This window comes from Anomalospiza imberbis, chromosome 1, assembly GCF_031753505.1.
Source record: "Anomalospiza imberbis isolate Cuckoo-Finch-1a 21T00152 chromosome 1, ASM3175350v1, whole genome shotgun sequence".
Taxonomy (NCBI): Eukaryota; Metazoa; Chordata; class Aves; order Passeriformes; family Viduidae; genus Anomalospiza; species Anomalospiza imberbis.
Window position 1 is genome coordinate 127,096,365 of NC_089681.1, and position 19,758 is coordinate 127,116,122.

The 19,758-nt window shown below is 40.3% G+C and overlaps 1 protein-coding gene across 1 annotated transcript in view; it reads left to right on the plus strand.

Moving 5' to 3' along the window:
- Positions 1-19,439, plus strand: part of DLX5 (distal-less homeobox 5) — a 45,813-nt gene extending 26,374 nt beyond the window's left edge. Inside the window, exon 4 of the mRNA XM_068210511.1 lies at positions 19,065-19,439. The gene's annotated coding sequence lies outside the window, so the exon portion shown is untranslated. The remainder of the gene's footprint in view (positions 1-19,064) is intronic.
- The last annotated feature ends 319 nt before the right edge of the window (positions 19,440-19,758 follow it).

Consider the following 19,758-nt stretch of genomic DNA (forward strand, 5'->3'; position numbering starts at 1 on the left):
TCTTTCTCTTTTTCTTCCTTTCTTTTTTTTTTTTATTTTTTTTTCTTTTTTTTTTTTTTCAGGTGTGTATGTGTGAGGGACCTATTCATTTTCTACATAAGGATTTTAGTTCATCAGTGTTTGCAGCACCTGGGAAAGTGCTCCAAATCAGGGAACGCTTATTTTGTTGCTGTTCTAGCCGCTGAACATATAAAAATATTAGAGAAATTTACGTGTGTGTGCCGATATGCAGGCACCCACGATTTCCTTACACGTATGTATATACAGCCAGACCCAGAAATGCAGTGCTGCGTATTCCTCTGTGCGGATATCAAAGACATGCACCACCACCTTACAGTCAATGTGATTTCTCCCAACATTTATTTGTTGATTCTGGTGAAATACTTCGTCGTTTAAAAACAATTAAAATCTATGCTTAAGTTATAGCACTGTCCTTCCATCATAGCTAATTGTGTGGGAAATCTTCATTTTCCCTCCTAGTCCATTTAGATATTTCCGGAGTCCCCAGGAGAAGTAATAACGCATCTGGCTATAATCCAGCACGCAGCCCAAGGGCTAATATTTAATCATTATTTTTAAATTAAGCATTGAATAAAATAAAGCCAGAAACATTATTTATAAATTGGAATGAATATAATGGCAAGTAATTATGCTCTTCCTTCGCTGATGATTCAAGGCTCAGCTCAGCTCCTCAGTTCAAATCCAAATAAATGAAACGTGTGAAGCCTGTTAAACACTTCCATTTCATTTACTTGTTCCGTCTGTAGGCTGCTGATGTGTCAGGCTGGAAATATTGGACATACCTTGACTGGGGTTGTAAAAACTCTCAAGAGGTCTGAGAGCCCGGTACCACAAAACAACTTGAAATGAATTCTAACTTCACTTCTCTGAGTAAAAGCCGGTGCCAGTGAGTCATGGGGTTGAGAAGATTATGCAGCCTTCTCTTAAACATAGGATTTTAAGCGAGCATAATATGTTTGATGACATACTATATTTGATCACCTTGGGTTTTTTTCACTATGTCACTTCAACAGAGTTTCACCTCCTATTAATCTATAATTAGCATGTTGGCTTAAAACATGATGTATTTCAAAGTGGCATCATGTTAGATGTGGGTTCCCTTCTGCAAGGAAGAAAATTCTAGAATTAGAAAAGAAACAAACAGGACAGAAAAAGGAGGATTGATTTATTGGCCTTGGCCAACAGCTTTTCCATAAGTGTCCAAGCAGTCAGGCATGTGACTTTACTATTGATTTTTAAATCTCCCTTCAGCTGAAAAGTTCAGCGCGCAAATAATAATAAACTCTAATCACTGCTGCTATTAGATTAGGCTAAACATGGGGATCCGCGGGACCGGCCGTGCCCAGCTCTTCCCCCCGCCCGGGGCAGCGGCCCCGCCAGCCGCCCGGGCAGCGCCGCGCTCCCCGTGCCGCGGGGGCGATGCGAGGGCTCTGCGGCCCCCCCGCGGGAGCGCCGGCGGCGGTGGGGCCCTGGGGCAGCATCCCCCGCTCCGCTCCTGCCGAAGCCCGTTCCGGGGGGCGAGGGCACCGCGGGGCCCCGAGCGCGGCACCTCAGGGAGGGAGCAGCGAGCGGAGCGGGCGGCCCTCGGGGCACCCACGGCCTCCCTTCCCCGCGTCCCTCGCCGGCGACCGGGGGCGGCCAAGTTGCTGGGGCCGGGCGGGAGCGGCACGGGGCCCCCGGGAGCGGCGCACCTGGGGGGACTTCCCGGGCCCCGCGGGGCCGGCGCCGGGCAGGCGGCGGAACCCGCCACGCCGGGAACGTGCCGCGGCCCCACCCGCGGCCCCGGACGGCCCGGCCCGGCCCGGCGCCTGTGGCTGCAGCTGCTCCGGTGTCAGCAGCCCGCCCGGTTACCGCGGCCCCCGCGTTCTGCCATGCGGGTACGGGCGGCGGGCAGTGGCACGAGTCCCGGCCTGATGCCTGGCGGGCCATGCCCGCAGAGCCCGGGCTGCCCCCGCAGCGAAACGAGCGCTTTGCAGGGGAGATCCATCGGCGGGAGCCGGGCTCCCGGCTCCCCCTGCCAGGTGCCTCACTGTCAGTAGAAAGGGATAAATTTTAATTCGAGGGGCGAGATTAAAGCCGGCCTGGCCTAGTCTCCTGCTATTATCTGGGAGATGAGAGCCTCTGTCTGGGCTTCCTCCTGCCATCTTTAATGTGGGGACCTGGGCTCAAGGAAGTCAGTGCCTGCACGTTGAAGTGATTGTGGGTGTCAACCCAAATATCTGTAATACCCACTGCGGTTCAGAGGGCGACAGTGCATTTTCGGGCAGCAGGTGATTAGTTGTAACAATTATTTGTAGGTCTTTTATTTAGGAAAAGTTCAGGCCTACATGAGTCCGTGCTTGCTTAGTGACCACTTTTGAGTACTAAAAAAGCAAAGATAACTAGAGCTGGGTGTAAAGTTTCAAAGGCACAAGGCTGAACAAAGAAATATGTAGACAAGAGGTGACAAAAGCCATGGAACTGCCAGCAAATGCTAGAACCACAAAAAAACCCCCCAAAAAACCCCAAAAAACAAACAAAACCCCCCCACCAAACCAACAACAACAACAAAAAAAAAAACCCAAAACACCAAAAACCCAAATCAAACCACCAAAACCCCAGTAAAAACCACCACAACTGTGCCAGTAATGTACTTGTAATGTGAACCAGATTGTCACAGAAATCAAAATGGGTCATAGACTGGTGAACCTTGGCTGCAGCCTGCCCTTTTCACAGTAGTTTCCTTGGTGTTGTGCAGCAGGCCACGTTGCTGCAGGCCCAGCCTGCTGTCACTATTGCTCCTCACTGTGTCTGCAGGGGCTTACTGGCACGGAGGAGGGACAGGCTGATATGCCACCAGGGCTTCTCACAGCCTCCCGCCTCCTGTGCCCTGGCCAGGGCTGGGTCTCTCAGCCCATTCCTTGCCGTACAGACCTGCTAGTGCTTTTTTGTCACAACCGTCTAACACAGTGCATCATACTGCACTTTGCTTCTCTAAATTGTCAGGCTTACATTGTCTTTGTCTTGTGGAAAAAAATGTGTGTGGCCATGTGATTAAAGCATGTCTAATCATGAGTTCACCTAAGGAACTGAATTTGGGTTGCATGTGTAACCTCATGCCTGGCACTTTCTACCTTTTGAGTGACTAACTTCACAACCTTATTGTTCTTTCGACTTAGAGGTATAGGTGTGTGAGAAAGATCTTGGTGTAAACCAAAGCAAAACCAGCAAGCCCGACATTTTTATAAAGTTGGCTTTTTGTTGTTTTGTTTGGCTTTTTTTTTTTTTTTTTTTTAATTAAGGCTGTCCATAATTTGGTTTTATGCCCTGAAAACCAGAATTTTGTCTTCTCTTTGAATTCTAGCAGACACAGTACCTAAAAAATCCTCTCCAATTTGGGTTCAAACACAGCCACAGTTTCATGAGAATGACTTTAACTCACAGCCCTGTTATCACTTGATCTCTGGCGCCTTCTCTTTCCCAAAAGAGAATTAGAATGCCACCTTTCTGATTACACTCATTTAAGAGATTAGGTTTTGGAACATTAAAGAGATAAACATTTGAATATGCATCTGTCTCCTTATTACCACTTTCAAATGGCTAGGCCTTAATGGTACATTCCATCAGTAAACCATTAACTTCACTTTAAAACCATAAAGTTTTTTGCTATATAAAAATCTTTTAAACAGACTTACATTGTTAATTAAGGGCTTAGGAATGCATGAAATCTTCAGTTTACAGATCCACAAACTCTGTGAGACTTCTGTCACTGAGAAAACCACAGACCTGATTTGGTTCTCCAAAGTAACAATGGCTTGAGCAAACTAGATTTTAATTTCTCAGCAAGTTATTTTACATTTTCAAATGCTGAATAGTTCTACATTCAGTCTGGTCAGATCCAATACCAGTATACTAGTTTATTTCAGCTCTTTCTGGGCTTCTTTGCTCCTTCCTTGGGGAATCCTCTTCTCCAAGCAGCAGAAGTGCTTAGGGGATCAACTCTTAGCCAGATATGGCATCAGGGTAAGGACAGGGCATATACATTAAGACTTCTGAGCTTGAAGAACATTCCAGATCCATCAAATATATAGTTTTTAAATTTTTAAAAATTTCTGTTGAAGCAGATTCAGAAGGTTACCTTGGCAGAGGGCTGTTGTATGAATTTGCTACTGTTACACAAACGGTAAAGCTTCTGGGCTGTAAATGTAACTGTGTTCTATACTGAGTGATTCCAGAGAACTCGCTAAGATGCTTTAATGTCTCCTTCATCATGTAACTTTCCAAACACAGCTCGGTGGTAATCAACTATATGTGAAGACTGATATTTTACCATCAAGTCATGTATGTCTCAGATGAAACTTAAGCAAGGTCAGACAACAAAGAAAAATTCATAGTAGTTTTATTTGAAAGCATCCATGGCAGCAAGTAGTCATATTGGCTGCTTCCAGACAGTCCAAGATCACATACATGTTTTTTAAGCTTTTAAAAACTGTGGAGTTAAGGAAAATTAACCTAGAGTTTGTAATGAAAACTTTTTTTTCTCTGAGTTACTCAGTAAACTGTGTAATTTTTCATAGGCTGCTAATGAAGAACTTCCCCCAGCCACTAAATGAAAAAAAGGTCATCAATTTTAATATTATTTCATATAAAAAAGAAGCACGCCTATGGTTATGCTTTGCAATGGTTGGTTGTGGCACTGAACAGTTACTGTACCAAAGTGAGGACATTCTTATGAGGTTTAAAACCTGAAGATTTTTATCATCTGCTGAAGACAGTAGGAAAACCTTATGTTGTCTGTATGGGTATTTTCACAGGCTTTCAGATGACTGAGCAGTTCCTACGCTGCTGCTGAATATTCCCTCCCCTTGGGGAAGACACATTTGCTCACCATCCATAGTGTCCTTTTTGTGTTGCAAATGTGAAGGGAAGTGCGAGCTGGCTTTGCTCAAGCCAAGCACTGTTGACTACTGGAGGATGAATTACATCTGTTCATTCTACCGATATTATAAATTAGATACAAATTGTAATAATTATGCTTAATTGCTACTTAATTACTGATTAAAAGAAACGTTTTTATGCTTCTTTATTACAATCCCATGCATTTTTTTCCAAGGATGTTTAATCAGGCAGACGTTCTGAAGAACAGCCACAAATCATATTTTAGTGGTAGGATTAGAAAGACGGTGTTGTGCACACCATCTTGAACATGAGCATTTGCATATGACCTAAACTTCAATACAGTTGGAACATTTTTGTCCAAGTGTTGCCGAAAAAAATGCACAGCTTTTCAGAACAAAGATATTGCAGATATCCAGAGCAAGCTAGGACACTAAATTAGCAATGCATTCCCTCCCCTCCCTGCTGCCCAGTATCATAGCCCTTTGTTAAGCAGATGAACTTGCAGGCAGCAATAAAATAGAACTTTTAAAATATACTGGGATTTTTGCTCTTACCAGTAGAGTCCTCAGTTCAGTGAATCAAGAGGAAGAGGATGAGGTTTTTTTTTTGTTTTTTTTTTTTTTTTTTTTTTTTTTGTTTTTTTTTTTTTTGTGTGTGTTTGGCTGTAGAGTGGGGAAAATAGGTGGAGATTTGTGTGCTTGAATCCAATGAGCCAGGTGATAATGTCAAGATCATGTCTAGATAATTGGCCAAAGAGCAACAGGAGGGTTGATCCTACATTTACAGCTTTGAGAGAACCGCTCATGGATATCAAAATGATTTTGACTGTTCAACAAATGCTGATTTGGGCTCCATTCTTCTGTATGTATGAATTGACTACCCTTTTTAAAGTCAGCACAGACATGCTGCCAACAACTGCTGATATTGGACTCTAGGTACTTGCAATCTAAAAAAATCCTATTCTGTAGCTATGAAGTCTATTTAAAACAATTTTCCAAGCATTAGAGAGACTAACTGCTTCTAGTGGTTTAGAGTGTTGGATTAATTATACCCATTGCACTGCACAATATAAAGCACTTATGATTACTACATGGATTGTTTTTCTGGGGGGAAGAGGAGGGTCTTGTCATTCGGAAAGGAAAAAAATAATCACCTGTTTTCTTATGTCTCTGCTTGTTACAGAGCCCATTGAAGTCAATGGGAGTATTGCCATTTGTTTGTGTGGGCTTCTGTCAGGTCCTGTATATGCTGCTGTGAACTGGAGGGGGAAAAGGAGTATTCTTAAAGGGAAGAGAAGCAAGAGGGGAGGAGTTAAACAGAGGTGAAGGACTGAGCTCTTTGTCTATTAATTAGGGTTTACATGCCTTGTCGAAAGCAGTGTTCCTCCAACACTGGGTCCCTCTGCCTCACTATTTCATTTACATCTCCTGTGCTAGTTGCTCTTCAGATCAATACAGTGCTCATGTATTATGCACTGAGTAGCACTAACCATAACACTCATCTGCTCTGGTGCATAGGAAAGGGAGGCATTGTATTGAACAAGCTTTTTTATGGTTAAAAATGCTTTTTGTTTCTGCAGATGATGCCCACTCTCCCTGAAACATATTGTCCAGCACAACACCTACACATATCACAAGAATTTTTCTCTGAGTTACTCAACAATATCTAATCACTTGTTGCCTATGGAGAAACAGGACCTGGTGAAATCATGGAGTTCTCCTGATGAAGTCTTGCTAACATGCTTCAGCTGAAACTGGAAGGGCTCACTGGACAGTGCTAGTTCATTCCCATGTCCATTTTCTCCTGGTTACACCCACCAGAAGACAGTGACAATTGGTTGCAATTAGAGAGGAAAAGTGCCATTGTATTTGACACTAGGCTGGACTCTGGGGATATTTTGTTGCTGGGTGTGTCTCAAACTGCTGGGTGACCTCGGGTAAGACATTTGGGACTCAGACTTATGATCAGTTTATAACTATTTAACAAGCTATTGTGTCTCAGTTGAACAGCAGTGACTGTCCTTGTGTGCACTTTCACCCAGAGAAAACGGGCTGATGTGACCCAAAGTGTAGTTATATGAACAAATAATTAAATCAGAGCAACCAGCTCTGCTGACATGAGATTGTATCCCTGAGAAGGCAACTAATCTGGTTTAAAATTTGTGAGGTTTTTGTTTTGTTTTGCTTTGCTTTTTTTTCCTGGATTGTTTTTAATTTTCACCAGTTCCCCAATGCATGCCACTGGGGGAATACTGGTCTTTTGATAGCAATGCTGGGCATAGAGTGGCAGTGCTGATTTAACCTGTAGTGAAACAGGTCTGGTTACTTTGCCATTACTGTGGAGTAAGAGGATGTGCATGGAGTGAGCAGATCAACTGGTGCTTGAAGGTATTTCAAAGTTGTTGTGAGTCTGACCAATCAGATCCCAATCAGCAAAGCACCTAAAGTTCTCTATGAATCACAGTATTTGTTCCTCTTGTAAAAAGGGAGGAGGTTTTACCTCCCTCTTCTTTCTCTGTCCAGATTGTAAATTGCATAGCGGGAAATGTTCGCACTCTATGTTGGTACAGAGTCTAACATAGTGATGGACTGTTCTTATCAGAGGTCTGCATACAAGTACAAATAAATCACAAGACTAACAGAGGGAGAGGTGTGCTCACCTGCCAGTGGAGAAAAGCAGAAGGCAACAATCAACCTCTGAATTCATAGGCTTTGTTGTCTGCCAATTAGCACTAACCTCAGAGTAGCAGTAAAAGTATATCCTGAGCCTCCTTTCACTAGGCAATTTCCCTCAGTAAGGTTTTTAATTATTATCTGAAGTGCTTGATTTATAATTATTTTGGTAGAGAAATATCATCTTAATAGTACAGTAACATGTGAATTACCATTTTACACCACACACACACACACACACACACACACACACACACACACACTTCCCATTCTTGGGGCAGTATTTTACAGCAGTTTTGTCTTTTGTTGGTCAGGCAAAATGATGTGTATTTGTGTGAGTTAAAGATGACATAGGACCTACTTGAGAGTACTGAAGATGGATGAAGTCAAAAAAGAGCTCACAGAGGAGGACAGGTATCTGCTACCACAAAGAGGAACCTGCTCCTCAGGAGCTGCAAGGTTATGTCTCAGAGAATAAGAAATATGAAGTCACTGGGTTGTTAAAATAAACCACTTCTTGAAGAAAAGACTGTACGTAGCTTTTATTGTATCAAGTTAATTTCATGTCTGTAAGTCTGCTGAATTGATATCTACTAGTTTTAAATAAATTGTTCTTTTTTAGCTGGTTTGCAGTCAAAAGCAGTGTATTTACAGTTTGTTCTTAGGTGCTGAGTAATGACGATGATGTGTTGGTTCTTATAATTATGATCACATTTTACTATGACAGTAAATGCTAAAGTTTAAAAGAATGTACAAAGAGAGGGATCTGGATGGGTCACAGTCAAGCAGTCTCCCAACTCCGCTAACAAGGGTTCACACCAACATGTTCCAGGTCTCTGAGACGATTTCTCTTCTAATGTAGTAGCTGCTAGCTAGCAATTAAATTTCTGTCTATAGAAAATGAGTCCAGCTGGCTTTGCTTCGTCTCCCTTGAGAAATTCTTCAAAGTTCTAGGTTCCCACAGCAAGGCTTCCATGGCTTCAAAGGCATAATTTGGCACATGCCCACTAGGCATGCGTTTGTCAAAGTACACACACAAAATTTCACTGTTGAATATCTGTGCCTCAGGGAAGCTTCCACTCTGAGGTGAAATTACTTCTTTCCAAATGCCATACTTGAACTATGAAAGGATACACCCTTTAACATAATAATAGTGACTTCCAAATGCAAAGACATAGCCTCTGATTTACAGCAAGCATACCCACCGCAGATTAGCTCTTGAGATATCTGAAGGCAAAGTATTATAGCAAGAGCTATTTATCCTAGATTCTGCCTCATTACAAATCATCCTTGTACATTACACTGAAGGAATAATAAAACAACTGCCTATTATCCCTTATGGAGTGGCAGATAGATCAAAACGCTCTCATCTCTTACTAGTCCTCATTCAGACAACTGTGGCTCTGAAGTCTAACCTGAACAAGCCACACCTTTTTGAGACAACACAAGTGCTCTTGTTTCTTCCCACCGCACACAACTTTTTATGAGAGACAAATACTGAATGACAAGTGCTCCTTCATGCAAAGAAGCCATGTGAACTTTGTTCCTCATACCCACCCAAGCAACCTGTCTTAATGGCTCTCTTCTCTGAGAGCTCTCGTTGGATCTCCTATTCTCACGAGCTTACTGCATTTGACAGTGTCTTTTTTGACACACTCAAGAAAGGTTGCACAAGTGACCACAGATGCCGTTGAGAAAGATTTTGAAGTATATCATGGCCCAGTACACAAAAACTTGTATAGGCCTTGTCTGCTACTGTCCCAAAGTAGTGTGTCCAGACTGACTAGCTGTCTAGTTCCCACTTCAGTCGATGGAAAAAGACATCCTGTACTATTTTTCAGAGATGTCTAACTTTAAATTCTCTGTTAGGGTATGGTGATATGTTTCTGGAAGTGAACATCTACCTCCATAACTAAAAAGAAGGCATAGGCAACTGCTTTATCCTAGATGCCAAATTCTTAGCTAAATCTAAGTAGATAGGTATCATCCAAGTGGAGGGAAAGTCAAGATGTGTAAAAATTTCAACTGTAACTGGTTGTTTGCCATCCTAAAAATTTTGTTCTGTGCCTAGTTTGTGAAGGATTAGAATAGCTTCTAATCAGACCAGTTTTGTTTCTCAGTTACAGCTGTATAAGTGCAGTATGGTTTTAGTGCTAGAGATCCAAAATACCTGCTTTTTAGGAGGGTGGTGTGTACTGCTTGGTGGCACGGAAGAACAGAGCAGGTACACTTCAGGTTACTGCAGAGGTAATTTCTGTGCTCATCTCTCCAACTGATTTTCATCTCCTCAGCTTCAGCAGGAAGGCTGGTGCAGGCAGGGTTGAAAACAGCAAAATGGTACGTCCCTCTCTGCCATTTTATGTACCATTTGGTACATGACATCTGGTCTCATTGATTATTTCAGGGGAAGGAGTGGATGGGACCTTAAGCACCTAATTAGGGCTTAGCTGTATAAGCCAGCTTTGAGTATGAGGCTGAAGCACCTATATAGGAGCCTGAAGGGACTTTATTCGAACAGAGGAACTCTGCCCTGGATCTTGCTTCCCACTTTTGTCTCACTGAACCTGAACCTCTCCGCCTGCAGAGCAATAGCATCTTCTCAGTCTAGTCTTTGAGGGCTCGTTTAAGCTTTGTGAGAGCATCTTTTAGTTAAAAATGGAGTCCCAGTGTTTCTATCTGTTAAAGCATTTTGTATTTGCAATAATTTCTGTACATATGACTTTTGTTTCATTACAAGAAGATTTAATTCATTATAACATCCTTAGCTTTCTCAGGACACCATAGGTTTGTCTGTAGTCTTTCCTTTAGTCTGCTTCGTTATCTATAATATTTCTTCCTTTGACACAGATGGTCACACATCAGAGCTTCTTCTGGCTAGGAAGTGAAACCATTGATGGAGTCAGGCCCTTTCCTGGCTTCAGTTCTACCTATTTACGAAGAACATGCCAACTTCCCTTTCTCAGCCTGCAGATGCAATCAAAACCACCAAAGACAGTATCTTTGCTTACAGCATAATTTTTTTTTTTGTGTTCAGTATTCCAAATAAGTTCTCCCTTTAGGCTTTATGCCCAGATACTTTCCTTTTAGCTGCTGTGTTTAGAACTTATTTCTCCTTCCATTTCAGCTACATTGTTTTCTTGTACATACATACACACAAATACACCCTTACCCAAAGCAATAACCATCAGTACCATCTGCCTACATTATTCAAGATTTTGGGTGTACTTTTGCCTTGTCTCAGAAACCTGTATTACCTCATCAAAGAACTTCTTGGCTCTGTTATCTCAGATGAAGGGTGGTGGTTACTTCCATCAGCTTCAATGCCTCTTCTCCCAGTCTTGAACAATAGCACATCATGTTCACCCTGTCTTTGCCCTCACAGGATTTTCTACTTGCTTATCTTTCATTTATCTCTGTATTGCTTTATTTGGCACTAAAATACAGAATGGATGTGCTGGGACTAAATTCCCCTTTCACTGACAATTCTACTATCTTCTGTCTCCACAGATAATAGATAGTGGAAATACTTTTGATGTACATCCATAAATGAAAGAAGAGATAGAGCTTTGTTTTCCTAATTTCTTTTGTCAAGTCCTGCTAGGGTTTTTGTTTGTTTGTTTGTTCTCTATTTATTTCTCTGATACATCAGATTTTTTTTTAGCTGGCTTTTAAAGAGGGCTTGTAACTTTAAGCAACACTAAGGGATAAGACTATCTGCAGACTGCAAGAAAATTACATCTGAATTAAGAGAATAGAGGATAAAGCCGGTTTTTTGTCTATCAAACAACCATCTCTGGAATTAGGAAAATAATGCTCTTACATTTAGGAAGCTATTAGCTGTTAAAGCTTTTAGATGTTTCCCTTGTCAAACAACATCTGATGGCCGAAAGCCATGCTGACAGGGATTCACTTATGTCATAGGCTTTCTTTGGAGAGAAATACAAAGAAACATATGGGTCATTATGACCCACCCCTTCATTACCACTGTGGAAATTCAGGTTTTTTACAACAGAATAACATCTCTGCGATACCTTGGTTGTCAAAAACCACAATTATAGTCATTGTTTATGCATTAGGGAAACCTCATCCTAAACCTGGCACCATATGGGGGTGAAAAGAGCAGCTGCTGACATTTCAGGATAATCATTATGATCTAGATGTAGATATGACTCAGCATGATGAGCCTGACAACAAGAACAGGAAAAAAAAGCAAAGCAGCATAGGCAGGTTTCATATGTCCCTTCAAGGCACCAGCCCAATGCATTTCCTTTAAGGGGAGAGGCTTTCAATATGCATCAAGTGGGACAGCTCCTTAGCAACTCCACATGGAAAGCCTGAGAAGGGCTCCAGGCCAACATAGCCAAAAGGGTTGTTGATATTTATGTGTGTTGCAATCCAAGGGAGAAAAATAATTATTAACTGCCCAGAAAGAGTTTTGGAATATTGTTTTTTTCCCCTTATTTTTGTGAACAATGAAACCGTGCCAAACAAAACTATGCAAACCGCCCCACCTCCCTGTTTTCAACCCCTCTCTGAAGCACTAGCTCATCATTTTCAGTCACTTTGGAGTTCAACTGATTCCCTTTTAGCAGAAAATAATAGAGATACTTGACTTTTTCTATGCAGCCCCACTGGTATTATTCAGTGTACCTGAATGCTTTCACCAGGCCACTACCTTCTCCACATTAAATCTACCTTTTCTCCTGCTATGGTGCCTGTAGCCCTTCTCTTCTTGGCATGTTATTTCCCAAGGCAGGGATGCTCTTTCTCTGCATGCACCTGAAATATGCATGTCATGGATGAAACCTTGTGATAGACAAGCACTACACACAACTTCAAGAAAATGCTAGACTGTTGATATATATATCCAAAGCCGTGTTCTGGTACATTAGATCTGGCAACAAATAATAGTTGTGTTTACTCCATAAATATGTAGTCCACATTCCTTGTGTCAGTCTTAGCCTTTTGCTTTGGAAGATTGTGTCATTTTTAAGGAAGAAATATGTGCTCTAACCTCTAACTCAATGAGAGGCATATCCATTAGAAAGTTAAAGTACAAGTCCTTTCTTTAGAAAATACTTATTTTGGTAACGGATGAGGAGTTCAAGTAGTGCCTGTAACAAGGCTGACACTTTTGTCACAGGGCTTTTACATCACCTGTTCATCATGTGGTGGGGATGTGCCCCAATTAGGATGGATGTAATTCCTGGTTTGTAACGGTGTAGAGGCCAGAGGGCCTTGGGCAAAAGAAATGCAAGTTTCTGACCACTATTTTTTTGGTCAATTTAACAGCTTCCAATTAATCTTTTGCCTCTGATTAAAGGCCAGTAAAGGACAAGAGAGCAAAATATAGCTATTGGTTAGATAAGCTATTCTGGCCTTTGGAAGCTGGCCTGGAGGCTATAGGTTGGTAATTTCTCCTTTATTCCAAAAAATATACAAGAAAACAAAAACCAACCAGACAAATCAAACCCCTCAAACACAAAAAAACCCCAAACAAATAAAAAAACTCATACAAAACCAGAAAGTCATATATAGAATCAATAGAATCTGAGCCCCTCAGCTGATTTGTAGGTAGATGCTAATTTTTGGAAACATTGCAGGGAAATTAGATTTTTCACAACCTGTCCTGTACAGCTTTAAAATAAAGTCTCTGCTGTTTTGGTTATTTCTGGAGATTCTTCTACAGCTCAAATATTCTGTTTGGTTCTAATGTTATATGCATTCTCAGATTCCCATTAGCAGCCTGATTCTCCAAATTTCTGCCACGCCAATTTGAAAAATACTGTTTACCAACAAATAAATATATTTCAGTATTTTTTATGCCTACTTTTGGATGTGTAGGAGGGAAATGAAGCTAAAGAGTATATGACCTGTGCTCTTACAGTAGACAACTGAATATTTATGTGTTTATAATGGATACATGTTTAAGGTTCAGCATTGCTATCTGTACCTATTATTACTGTTGTGTTAACATCATTATTAGTTTGCACTGTGGTAAAGATCCCCCTAAAGATCAAAGTCCCTTTGTATTATGCTCTGCATGAAGAAAATGAGAGGCCCTGCTCCCATGCTAATCACCTCTGCTCATGCTTCAGCTGCACAAATGTTATACTTGTAAAGTAGCTTCCGAGTGTATAGTCTTGAACATCAGGGGTGGAAACCACATACCAGATGAACTACCTCTGTCATACTGTTCTTCAGAGAAAATTACTTTGGCTACATCTTTACAGATGCATGGCTACTTCTGGTTTTGTACAGTTGGGCTTGTTTATATACTCTATTCATCGCTCTATCAATGGTCCTTTAATGATTTGGTAATTTTGTCTGATGCATTCTTGCACAACATTGAGATCTTTTCTCTGTAAAGTCTAAGTATCACTTGACTTGATTTTTTGGAGCATCCTCTGGAGTTCAGGACAAGGAATGTGGATGATAAGTGTTGAAGGTTTAGAGGTATGTGAATATGGAGAGTTTTCAGACATATGTTTGGTGTATTTCAATGAGCAGGTGCTTTGCTGTTCTGGGAACCTGCTCTCCCATGGTGCTAACAGTTTTGGTGCATAGCCACAGCAAATGTAATTTTCCTTGCAGGGAAGAAATATGTGGTTCTAATTTAACATGGACCATGTAGATAATTCTGCTCTTTTTATTGTTGGGAACCAGATATATTTCCTTCACATTAACACGACATCCATTGTGCAGTCAAATGACTGTTGCTTACTGGGAAGGCCATTTAGAGAAAGCTGTGCCTGACCTGCAGAACTGTTACTCAGGACAGAAACACGTTTATGACTGAGGTGCCAAGACTGCTGAGTTACATTGTCTGCTCATGAGTTTTGTTGCTTCATATTTTTCTTTCTCATTAGTGTGATCTGGTATAAAGAATGGGGAAAATTGCAACATATTGCTTAAAAACCAATATATTTATATCACAGGCAGGACCTTGCATTGTGGCTGGATAACATGCTCTGTCAGACCAGTGAAACCGATGTGAATAACTCACAAGGGTTTTGCTCGCCTTCAGCAACACCTTCTAAACAGTTGCAATATCTCAACTAAAGCTTCATTCTCAACGAACTGCTGACTCTATATCCTACAGTGGGAGAGCTGAGTTTGTGGCAGCCCTGGTTAGAAAAGACAGCTGCTTTTCCAGCTGTGATGTTGAAATCCTGATTTAGATGCCAAAGTAGAAAAAGTTGTTTTTTAAAAACAACAATGGTAGCAAAAACTGTCCTTCTAACAAATGTATGGTATTATTCCTCAATTCATTTTTAAGACATTTTATTTCACTTCCCATTTAACAGTATACAGAAGGAAACAATAAAACTTGCATCACAGATCTGAAGAGTAGCTCTTGGGCTGCTCTAGAGGAAAATAAGGAGCATGAGGCTTAGCCAAGAACATGTGTGGAGACTTGGCACCATGAAAATACTCCAAATTCCTGCTCCAATCCCCTCTGCTTTTTGTATGCCCATTCTAGGCAATGTGACAATGTGTTTTCTTACTGGGTACATCACTGCTGGAGACAGGATGTCCTCTGGGGCTCCTCCAATAGGAGGATGATTTGTTGGTTTAGCAATCATTAACTCATCCCTATTTTTTTAACACAAATTAAAGTTGGCAGCAAAGTAACCTCATGCTGCTCAGTTGCAGCTCCTTGGCAGCTCCGTGTTCTCCCTGGTTAGGTCCCCTATGCCAACCAAGGCATGGACTTCAGAAATTGTTTGGAGTGTTTCAGCTGGCTTGCAATCAGACATATGTTCCCAGATCTGTACTGGCAGGTAACTGAAAGGCCTCTCAGAAAACATCTAGGGTTTTCATTAAAACCACAAATGCATATATTAGCAAAGTTATTTAAAACTGGAAGGAAGGAGATGGACACCATGTACAAATATCTATCTAGTAAAAGAAGAATTTTAGGTTACCAAGCAGTTAGAACTAGGGTATTTAGGTACATGCAAATAATTTTGGGTTAGGTTGAGGTCAGGAGTCTCCATTGGTTTCTAAGGCATTGATGGGAAGGTATCTGTATCATTCAAAAGGCTGCTGACAACATCAATCAAAACCTATTATGTGACATGTTATTTACTTGGAGATCTGCTGTATTAAGATGCCATGTGGTTGGAATCAGATAATTTTAATTGTTATCACATGTAATTGTCAGCCACATAATCGGGTTTTACCGATCTTTAACAGTGTTTGTTTTTCAGACTTCTTTCCTGAGGCCCAAGCTCTTTGTGGATTATTTCAGTGGTCTTTTTAATATCAAAAGGAAAGCTAAAGTTTTCAGAGACCGGACACCACAGTGATCCTACATCTAAACAATGGACTCTCTGATGTTAAACCAACATTGTATTCCAAATTTCCCAAAAATTTCAGAGCTCATTATTAAATGCTCTTTAGCTGTAAAAGCAGCAATGGAGCTTTTTGTTCTAACCATGCAAAAGCAAACAGACAGATTCTGCTTTTACTCACATTGTTTTGAATGGATTTACTCTCTGTTTTCATTAATGTCACTGGCCTAGCAAGTTTCTGGAAGATATAACATGTTACAAAATGGAAGAAGGAAGCATACTAACAGCTATTAATTGTTATTTGATAGAAGCAGAAAGTATCTGAAGATATATTATGATCCTAATTATTTTTAAAATAGCACTGGGGCACAGATGTATTTCAAAGCATTTATGGTAGCAGTATTTTCCTGATTAATTTATTAAGATTTGAGGAACTGAGATGAATTCAATTTCTTCACTGTATTTTACCACACGTTTGTATCTAAAAAATAACGGCTGCTCTTTCCAGCAACTTGCAATGTTGCAAGACAAGTTGCATTTTACACTGTACTAAACTTTCTAAACTGTACTAAAATGTTTGATAAAGTTTTTACTTCATAATATCTCTTAAGATTAAACAATGATAATCCTTCTCTTTAGAAGACAGTTCTTAAAAGGTAATTTTCTTAATGAGACATATTACAGGCAGATGAGAAAACTTTGGCTCTGGTTAAATTTGCATATATTTATACTCATAAAATATGATCAATTTGCTTATATCTCCACTATCTCTTCTTCTGTTAAATAATAATTTAAAAAATCGAGTTTTGGCAAAAGCATATATTCCTCTTGGCCTTAAGAACTCATAAAACATATCTGGTAATTTTTTCTCAAATTCATAATCACCTTTATTCTTAGAAAGGCACCTTACTTTCAGTCTGTCTGGCTTAAGTTTCCAGCTCTTGGTGCTCCTGCTAGATGGAAGACTCCTTTTTAACTTGGTATTTCCCTGCTGTGAATCTCTCCTGTGGACAACTAACGTCTTCCCATCTTCCTCCTGATAAAATCAACATGGAACTATTTATTTTTTAGTTTGATTTTTGTTTACTGCAAGGAATTCTTGTTTGAATAACTTTGTGGTTCTTTCCTTTACCATTCCAGGTTTCTGTTGCCTGCCCAGTTTTCATCATCTGCCAAACTCATGTCATTCAGAGATTGTATTTAGGGATATGTTTGCAAGGCCATTGGTGAAGTTATTAAAGAACATGAAGCCTTGTATAAAACTCAAAGGAGCATTGGGAACATCCATTCAACTACAAATTCCAGCTGATGCCTATTTTTTTTTGAGATCTGTCAGTTTTTAATCCATTTGATATGTTTTATTGCTATTATAAAATACTAGAATCATAACAGTATGTAAATTCCTGTGGATATGAATTTAACCCCTCCTTTCTCCTTTCTCCTTTCTCCTTTCTCCTTTCTCCTTTCTCCTTTCTCCTTTCTCCTTTCTCCTTTCTCCTTTCTCCTTTCTCCTTTCTCCTTTCTCCTTTCTCCTTGTTCCTTCTGTACTACTATACTAGCAGAGTGCCTTCCGTGTAGAATAACTGCCAGTAAAGGAGTCCATTGCAGAGACTTGATAGACTTGACCTGGCAGTTTCTCTACATCAGGATTTAACAGCAAATACTTTATTTGGCTCTTGAGGACGTTTTTTTTACTGGCTGAATAACTACTTAACTAAGCTGATATCAGTAAAGAATTTGATGGTGTAAAAGCTTAACTGCAAATATCCATTGTGAGTTACCTTCCAGTCTTCACTTTGATTTGTGCTGAATATTATAGTATATATCCAGAAAGCAGAAAGAGAAAAGCCATTAATGACACACACACAAAGACAGTATTACATTTGAAATTGTGACTCCGAAATTCAAAGCATGATGATTTTAGTGTCTCCTGCTAAAAGCTGATCCATTGTAAGCGCTAAAACAAGCATATGCACTATTGAAATCAGGAATCTGTGTTGTTGGTATTCTTCAAGTTGGATAATTGAATGAGACGTGCACAACCAATTTAGCTATATTGCAATGACAGAGAAATTAGCTTCTACAAGCTCTGACTATTGAGTATGTTTAATGTACCTAGGGCCCCAAAATATATGTATTTATTACCAAACCCTGTGGATAAACAGAAGTAAATGGCCCTGAGAAAACCTGCTGCTAACAGTATTCTGTGGTTGGCATTCAAGTTAAATTGTTTTCAATGCAACTACTGTGGAGCATTTGTACCTAAGATCTGAAAGGCATTAAATACGAGACTAAGTAATGTCCTATAGCTAATATACATTAATACTAACAACATGTGTAACATAAACATGCCTAAACAATTAGTATAACAGTGCAAAAGGGGCTGAGAGGAGTTAGATGCTCACAAGGCAAAGGTCTGTGTATCTCCATGACCTTGCCATGGACATTACATGTTTTCTGACCTCCAGATTCTGCAGAGGTAAGGAATCATTATGGTGTCTCTGAGCACAAGACTTCTTCATTTGCATCAGATTTGATTGTTGTGGTTTGATTTTTTTCAACACGTGTGTCTCTGGCACCTCCTCTCTAGCTAATCATCTGAAGGAGACACTTGACTTCATCAAAAATGTCAGGGTAAATTAGGACAAAGTCTACAGAAAATTGTTTAGATTTGAAGGAATTTCAGTTGTGGACAAAAATCTTAATTCTGCTGAAAAATAAATTATTTTTTGACTGCAGCAACCTTAAAAGTGACCATCAGACAGATCAAATTCTAGAGTGAATTATTTCTAGAGGGAATTAATGGTCTTCAGCTTTAAAAATACACAGAGATATTGTTGCAATAACCTGGAGTATTGACTGCACATCAGAGGATGACTCTTGATAGTTTTCTTCCAGATCACAATTATGAAAGGGGATTCCTAAAACAGAAACATCTCCATCTCCCTCAAGCAGTAATTAAAAAACCCCAGCAAACCAAACAAGCAGTTGGCTGAATTCAGTGTTCACATACATGTGCCATTTCCCGTTTGCAATCAATGAGTAACTTCTGCATACAGCCCAGGGCAAAGTTTGGCTCATCATAGTAACACTTTAACGTTAATTTAGGATGATTAATGATCAAGTCAGTAGCTGTGTAGTATTTGTGACTTCTATCCTAACACTGCTTAACTTTATATTATTTTTTAATTTACAGCTGCCATGGAAAATGACCAGAAATCTACTATCTGAGAAAACCCATCCATCATCTTCAGGCAATCTTCCAATCTGTTAACTTTAGCTGCTACTAATAAGTGTCTCAGTCCAGGAAAAGCAATTATTACGATGTTTCACAGAACAGCTTCCGATAACATATGATGTAAACTGCTCTTGGGCAACATTTCTTCTAAGGAAACTAGCTTTTTTTTTTTTTTTTTTTCTTCAATAAGCAACTTTACCAATGCAAGTGTGATAAAAACAGAGGTAAAGAGGAAGAGCTGTTGGAAATGGGATTTGACCATAGCTACTGCACCCATTTACACCTTCCAAAGACTTGAATCACAATGCTTTATAAAGCCCTTGTTATGGGTTTGATCAACGTGCAGACTCTGTCAGTAAGGTTGAGAGATCTTACATGTGACTGAGATATGGTCCCTAATGTGTTACATCACATAGAACCAAACCAGGCAACCTGGTTTGACTGCAGGTTCACACCCAGAGAGTGATATCTCATCTACTGCCTAACATATGGAACCAGCAATACAAAACAAGCCAAGCTGTATCTGTTGGCATCTCTGTTTTGATTCTTGCTATTTCAAGGCCCTTAATGAACATGCAGCACCCGCAGTGGGCTGCTGCCTGCAGTCAGTACCCTGCTCATTGTGCTCACACGTGGCAGTCACTTGCATTTC